This window comes from Triplophysa rosa, linkage group LG25, assembly GCF_024868665.1.
Source record: "Triplophysa rosa linkage group LG25, Trosa_1v2, whole genome shotgun sequence".
Lineage (NCBI taxonomy): Eukaryota > Metazoa > Chordata > Actinopteri > Cypriniformes > Nemacheilidae > Triplophysa > Triplophysa rosa.
This window is the reverse complement of record NC_079914.1, coordinates 2,683,889-2,692,331: the sequence shown is the minus strand read 5'-3', so window position 1 is coordinate 2,692,331 and position 8,443 is coordinate 2,683,889. Positions and strand designations below refer to the sequence as shown.

At 41.9% G+C, this 8,443-nt stretch overlaps 1 pseudogene; it reads left to right on the top strand.

The window, feature by feature from the left end:
• Window positions 1-1,633: 1,633 nt before the first annotated feature.
• LOC130549222 (trypsin-1-like) lies at window positions 1,634-5,616 on the top strand (annotated as a pseudogene).
• Window positions 5,617-8,443: the final 2,827 nt, after the last annotated feature.

Below are 8,443 nucleotides of genomic sequence, written 5' to 3'. Positions count from 1 at the left end.
ATGGTGGTTAAATCAGCACATATTCATTTGATAGTGCGTCGTATGGGGTGTTAAAATACGCACAATTATTTGATAGTGCGTCGTATGGGGTTGGTTAAATACAGCACAATTCATTTGATAGTCGTCGTCATGGTGGTTAAAAATCAGCACAATTCATTTGATAGTGCGTCGTATGGGGTTGTTAAAATACAGCACAATTCATTTGATAGTGCGTCGTAGGGTGGTTAAATACAGCACATTCATTTGATAGTGCGTCGTATGGGGTGGTTAAAATACAGCACAATTCATTTGATAGTGGTCGTACTGGTGGTTAAAATCAGCACAATTCATTTGATAGTGCGTCGTATGGGGTGGTTAAAATACAGCACAATTCATTTGATAGTGCGTCGTATGGGGTTGTTAAATACAGCACAATTCATTTGATAGTACGTCGTACATGGTGGTTAAAATTCAGCACAATTCATTTGATAGTGCGTCGTATGGGGTTGTTAAAATACAGCACAATTCATTTGATAGTGCGTCGTACAGGGTTGTTAAAATTCAGCACATTTCATTTGATAGTGCGTCGTAGGGGTAAATCAGCACAATTGATATGGTCGTAGGGGTTTAAAATACAGCACAATTCATTTGATAGTGCGTCGTAGGGGTGTTAAATACAGCACAATTATTTGATAGTGGTCTACATGGTGGTTAAAGTTCAGCAGAATTAATTTGATGTGCGTCGTACGGGGTGGTTAAAATACAGCACAATTCATTTGATAGTGCGTCGTATGGGGTGGTTAAAATACAGCACAATTCATTTGATAGTGCGTCGTATGGGGTGGTTAAAATACAGCACAATTCATTTGATAGTGCGTCGTATGGGGTGGTTAAAATACAGCACAATTCATTTGATAGTGCGTCGTATGGGGTGGTTAAAATACAGCACAATTCATTTGATAGTGCGTCGTATGGGGTGGTTAAAATACAGCACAATTCATTTGATAGTGCGTCGTATGGGGTGGTTAAAATACAGCACAATTCATTTGATAGTGTGTCGTACATGGTGGTTAAAATTCAGCACAATTCATTTGATAGTGCGTCGTATGGGGTGGTTAAAATACAGCACAATTCATTTGATAGTGCGTCGTATGGGGTTGTTAAATACAGCACAATTCATTTGATAGTACGTCGTACATGGTGGTTAAAATTCAGCACAATTCATTTGATAGTGCGTNATTGGGTTGCCCCTCCTAATAAACAGGTTTGACTACTTTATTCATTTCTTGGGTACAAATCTTAATGTTACAGCATATAATGATAAACGGGTCAGCGTGCAAAAGACCGTATGGGGTTGTTAAAATACAGCACAATTCATTTGATAGTGCGTCGTACAGGGTTGTTAAAATTCAGCACATTTCATTTGATAGTGCGTCGTAAAGCTCTAATTCGTAACTTGTTCAGTTAACACGTTTAATTATTTAAAGGTTTTACACTTTTTACAATTTATTTAATTGAAGAAGTTCATTTGGATTAACAAAATATTGGGTTCCTCTCCGGGAACCATCACCTTATCGTGGTGGAGAGGTTTGGTTGACCCTGTGAACCTGAGGGCTGAGTTGTCCGGAGCCTTGTGCTCCTGGTAAGGCCTCCCATGGCAAAGTGGTTTCAGGTGAGGGTCTAGACTAAGAATGGTTCAAATACCCCATGGAACAACAAAATTGGAAGTTGAGAAATTTTCAACTTCTGCCGTGAGCAACGCCAGTGACGCAGTGCTAGCCGACCCACAATTCAGTTCGGCAATGCATGACATCACTAGGGATGCAACGATTATAGATTTTGTTGGTACGATTATAGTCTGAGGAATAATCACGGTTGCACGATTATGAAGATTATTATGCATACATTAATTTCTACATATTTACTGGCCCTGACAAAAATTGTACTTGCCCGCCACAAAAAGTAATAAATAAATAATAATGTTAAGTTATTAGTTTGATTTTTTACCTATGCAATCTTAATGAATAAGCTCATAATACCATAAAACTATTAGCCCAACTCTAATAATAATAATATTCTATAAGTTAGTAATAAAATTAGAACATAGGATTTATTATTTATGAGCAATAGCACAAATAAATTTAATAAAGCAAACACACAAATAATATTAACAATGCTTTTTAGGTGTTTCAGGCTGGTCTAAACTGAATAAAGGAGTCAAATGTAAAATAACATTTCATAGTCTTCACAGTATACTGAAATATGGATCAAATTAAAGTTATTAAAGTTGATCAGTCAGGAGCAGTGAGTCTGTTCTGTCTTCATTTTTTGTTGTTTGATGAGCATTAAAACAGATATATTTATTATGCTGCTGTCCCTTTAAGAGCCAGCGCGTATGGATCACATGCTTTTTGTTTCCCCATTGTTTTCGTTTACAGCAAACTAACGTGATATAGAGCCTATTCGCTAAATAATAATATAAAATAAGTTAAATTGGTTCAACTTGCATCAGGAGTAGACTTTGAATTTGAGCTTGTGCATACAGAATGTACTCATCCTGTCAGCTGTCCTCGACGCGACGCTTCTTGTCTGGTGCGCGACTCCGTTAATGACATGCCACTTTGTTTGTTTACGGTGCACTGAAAGCCCAACTGTCACCGCTACGGCCTTGATTGTGAATGTACATGTAAGATTGGCTGTTTGGTCTCTCTGCCATAGTTAATCTAGTGTGTGTCGTGGCCTCTGTGTCTCTGATAAGCACGGCTCTTTAAGCTGGTGCACTGCTGGTGTAACTTTGTTTTCAGTTTGTGCAAGTTGCAACAGTTCTGTTCCGTGCAACAGAAACATGCGATGTAACGGAGCCTTTAAGATTAATTAACCGTGACATTTTTAAAGGGGTGCTGCAACTGTGTCATGCATTCTGACGGGAATCATGACAGAACCTCATGTTTAATGTGGAGAGAGGCGTTTTTGGACCACCAGAGAGAGAGCCAGAGAGCGCTGCCCAGCCATAGCCGCCGGCATCCAGTCCGTCCACCCGGCAATTAACAATACTAACAATATTTTTGAATGCAGAAAAACCCTTTCCTTCATTTATTCAGTTTTTTAGATCTGACCTTTTTGTAAAAATATACATAACTGAGCCTCCTCTGTTCTGTATAAATAAGAGGAGTGACATCTTAGATCATTATTGAACAGGATCTTCACGCAGATATGAGACTTCTGGTTTTCCTTGTGCTCCTCGGAGCTGCATGAGTTCCTGATTGTCAATGGAAGTGAATGCAAACCACATTCTCAGCCCTGGCAAGTGTTATTGAAGACTGACACTCACCTATGCAGTGGATCTCTGATCAGTGACAGCTGGGTTATGTCCGCTGCCCACTGCTACAGCTCCTAAGTGACAGCTTTAATGTTTCCTTTAACCTTGTCTGTGATTCAAAGCTAATCACAAAATTTTGTTTTAGAGAAATTGAGGTCCGTCTAGGAGAGCAAGACATCGCGGCTGATGAAGAGACGAGAAGTCCATTCGTTCTGAACGTGTCATCGCTCATCCTCAGTATGATTCGGCCACCCTTGACAATGACATCATGCTGATCAAACTGAGCAAACCTGCTGTCCTCAATGAGTATGTGAAGCTTGTGAACTTGCCCAAGAGTTGTGTTGCTCCTGGTACCATGTGCAATGTTTCTGGCTGGGGAATCACCATGAACCAATGTAAGTACCTCCTTAATCTGCTTTTACTCTTTTTAGAGTCTTTGGTAGCTCTCCACTGCAAAAACGTACGCGAACTCCTTTTCCAGATCTCACAAAGCTGACAAAATGTCATCCATTCATTTTCCACACATCTTCTCCTATGTAGGGTCGCAGGCAGAGCCGGAGCTTATTCTATCATATCTCTGGCTGTAGACAGAGAAAATTTGTGGAACGTTAACCAAATCAAAGAAGTTTTTGGTGTTAAGTTCTTTCATAACTGTTACACACGCAGGTATCTATTGAAGCTCCTTGTTTGATCATTTTCTTTTCAGCTGTTGATTCTGATTAGCTGCAGTGCCTGGAGACTCCAATCCTCTCTGACCGTGACTGTGACAATTCATACCCAAACTCTATCACTGGCTCTATGTTCTGTTCTGGATTCCTGGAGGGTGGAAAGGGCACTTGCCAGGTACACACCTGATGTTACACCTACTGTACTTCTACTGTTGTGCTAAGAAAAACTACTGTAATCAGTATGACAGAATTCAAACAAATTGCATTGAAACCAAGCTGCAAAAGCAGTTGGTGCTGAACCTTTGCAACTTTAAAATCAGACTTCTTGACTTAAATTGGCTTTTACACTATAAGCACTTGAAGCACATAAATGATTACAGACAATAAAATCTGCATACAAGAGACACAAAATAGTAATCAAAGTAAACAGCACATAAATCCACGGCTTTTCCTTCAGCCTGGCTTGCGACCCTCAGAATCCAGCAAAAGTCCTCCTTTCCTGACTGAGAGGTTTGGGTATGTGGCAGTCCGTGTCGAGTCCGTCTCTCTCTCCCCATTGTGCCTTCCTCGGGTGTTTATATTGTCTCCCCGCGCCCTTACTGGAACGAGAGACAGGTGTTGGCTGTTTGCAATTACTCCACTCACTTACCGCTCGTCTCCTGGCTCTCTCTCCTGCCGCATCCCTCGCTACACCACGCCCCCCTCGCCACACTATGATTTTAACAATTAATTTGTTGATGAGTTAGAGTGTGTAAAACCAGACATACCCGCAGCAGCGGCACTAGAAATTGCGGCTGTACGGCAAGAGAGGAGGGACTAAATACAATGTCTGCAGTACCATTAACAGCCACTGGAGGGGGGCCTTCAAACATCAATGAATACAACCAAATGCATAATTTTATGAAATTCACACAACTATTTAAATTAAATGTTCTTTTTAACACTGTTACATCCACCCCCACTGAATAACGTAGGATCACAGTACAGGTAATATACTTCACAGTAAGAAAGGATTTCCTTTTAAAGGATAGTCAAAAATACACTTATCCCTTAGGGATGAAGCGATGAGAGAGTAGCGCTAAGCTCTCCCACCAGCAACTGCCAGTAAAACATTCTAAAATATCCTTCCATACTCAACTTAGTTCCCAACCAAAAAAAGAAGAAAATATGTAGGATCCCACCAAGATATGAAGGCACCCTTGTAATCAGGTACGTGCTTTTTGAACTACTGTTTTCAGATTTGAAACAAACTTATAAAACAAATTTGTGAGTAAAATAATAAGAGTTATGCAACCAAATGACCTCTAAACAGAGAAAGCCCTAAGCACTTACAAACAGCCTGAACATTTTGTTTTGTGGCCTGAATTACGGCCTGTGCTGGCATAACGTGTATTAATCTTTCAACAGGTCTAATGATGTGACCAAAACGTGACCTGACTAGTGTGACTGAGCCAGAACTTTGTGGTACAATCACAGTGTCAGCTACAGGTACTCAATTGACAGGTGCACTTGAGTGTGGCTGGACAGACAGGACTGTCTCAGAATCTGCTTCATGAGAATCTGAACTACCACTTGCATTTTCACCAGAAACAGAGAGTCTTGTATCTCTTGACAACTCAGATGTGTGACTTCCTGGTGCAGCTGGAGTGAACTTATTTGAAAGATCTGTTAAAACTCCACTTAGAGTTTGGTCAGACTCATCTTGGGTGCATCTTTCAGGCAACTCCAAAACCCAACTCAGCGTTCTGTCCCTGTTATCAGATTTCTGGATAGACACAGAATCACTCTCACAGTCAACGTCAACACTGTCACATGCGGATAAAGGTTTGTCTCTCGACATCACTGAACCATGCATTGCGACATTGCTATCCTACTCTTGCTTGGACGCTGCATAACCTCATAAAGACTCATCCTCTATTGCACACAATGACAGGACTGAAGACATCCTCCGCCAATAGTGGGACACATCAGAAAGTTGATCAGACAGGGAAGTCTCCATGTTCACTGGTAAGAAATTCACCAACATAACTTTTTCCTGACCTGTGATACGATTACGGATCCTATAAGTGTGAGTGTCTGGCTTACAGTCGACAACAGTATAAACTGTCGACTCCCACCTGTCAGCGACTTTCTTTTTACCTCTTTCAGTTTTATTTGCCAGGAGCACTTGATCACCTATGTGAATGCCAATTCCTTTCACCCTACGATTGTACAACTCTGCCTGTCTTTTCTGCGCTTTCGTTGCATGTTCTCGCATGATCACCAATGCCTCTTGCAGGTCTTTAACCAAAGTAGTCACAAACTTGTCGCAGCAGGTTACAGCTGAATCGTTCAAAACTGAATGAAAAAGAACGTCGATGGGCAGATGCGGCACACGCCCGAACATCAGGTAAAAAGGGGCATAACCCGTTGTCTCATGGACAGTGCAGTTATACAGAAATGTCAATGTGTGCAATCGTCTAGGCCAGTCCCTTTTAACATCTGGTGACAAGTGTCCTGTTAAAGTGTTCCACTCTGCTATTACCCATAGGGTGATACAGTGCTGTGCACGACTTTTTCACCCCAGAGACCCTTAGGACTTCACGGATAAATTTACTTTCAAAACTTGGACCCTGGTCTCTATGGACTCTTTCTGGTAGGCCATAAACGCAAAAATATCTGTCCTATAAGACCCTGGCAACTTGTTTTGCAGACCCAGCCTTGTAAAATGATCAGTTACCAATAAGAGTAATAACTCCAGTAATAAGTCTACGGACTTATTACTGGAGTCCTCTGCTGACCAGAAGTTTACACAGACGAGCTTAATGTTCTACTTGTCGAAATGCTCTCCAGGAGAGCTCTACCACAATGATCTGATGTTTTGCTTACAGTACAGCGGTGGCATCGACGCACATATTCTCTCAGAGTCTGATCCATGTAAGCCAAAAGAAGTGCTGCCTTGCAAGACTAATACTTTGTGACTGAATACTTTTGTTATTCGAGAAAGCGACTTACCGGCGAAAGCTACAGGCCTGCCTTTTGTCTCCCCTTCCGGAATCTGCGAAAGCACAGCTCAAATACCATCTAAGGAGGCATCCGGTATGCCAGTATGAAAACGCGGTTAAAATCTGGATGGGCATAGGACAACACTCTCGACCAACAATATTTTCAACCTTTCGACAGCCTGATCCTGCGCTTGTGTCCAGTCGCTGGGCTTTAGTTTCCTATTCTGCTGGACATGATTCAGCTTTTTCAGATTCTTCACTCTAGCCTTCTGACCCTTCAGAAGATTAAAGAAAGGCCTGGCTATGGCAGACTAATTTGGAACAAAGTGCTGATAGTAATTCACCATTCCCAGAAATTATCTTGTCTTTTTCTGATAAGTTGTCCCATCACGATCCATCAAGTCTGGACTACTTATTGCAAAAATTTACATTTACGCATTTGGCAGAAGCTTTTATCCAAAGCGACTTACTGTGACGTGACGCCAACTGACCACGGAATAGAAAGTGACTACGCCACCCTGGATACTCGCCAGGGACGAGAAAGTATTCTTATACCTTAAGCACACAAATTCACTTCAGGAAGCGGCAGGAGACGTGAGCGTAGAAATATATATATACTTTTATTTAAAAGATTCTGACACAACATCAATCACCGAAAATAAAGAAATATAAAGGATAAACAACAAAAAATAACTAGGATGAGAAAATACCACAGTAAGCAGCCTGGGCCAACAAACCCTTCTAAACAAACCAAAAAAAAGGAACAGGAGCTGAGGCACGCCCACAGGGACTAGGGACACAATAGGCCACACCACACCTCACACTGGTTACACCGGGGTACACACGCTCACACGCACACACACACCAACACACCACAGTACTCATGGGAGAACACCAACACCCCAAACTCCGCCCCGCCTCCAGCACTCAGCTCCTGTAAGAAAATGGATAGAAATAGGTTTTGGCACAAGTTTCAAGGGTGCAGACACTCTGCAATTACTGTGCACTATAGTGCAGGATAGCAAGTAGGCGCTCTACTGCTCACAATAAGAGATGTCCAGAAGGCAGGTAGAGACACGGGCAGAGATGGTGGGGTCATCTGGCTGAAAAGAGAAATAAAGCTGCGTGTCATCTGCATAAAAATGGTATGAGAACCCATGTGCCTTAATAATTGGACCCAGGGAGGTGGTATATATAGAAAAGAGGAGAGGAGCAAGAACTGATCCTTGAGGAACTCCAGTTGTCAGCTGGTTAGATCTGGATGTCTCGCCTCTCCAGGATACCTTAAAGGATCTGTCTGTGAGATAAGAATCAAACCAGTTGAGTGCCTTTCCAGAGATGCCCAGTTTGGAGAGAGTGGACAGCAGGATCTGGTGGTTCACAGTGTCAAATGCAGCAGTGAGATCAAGCAGAATAACGGCAGATGACAAGGATTTAGCCCTTGCCTGCCGTATGTTTTCAACGACAGACAGGAGAGCGGTCTCCGTAGAATG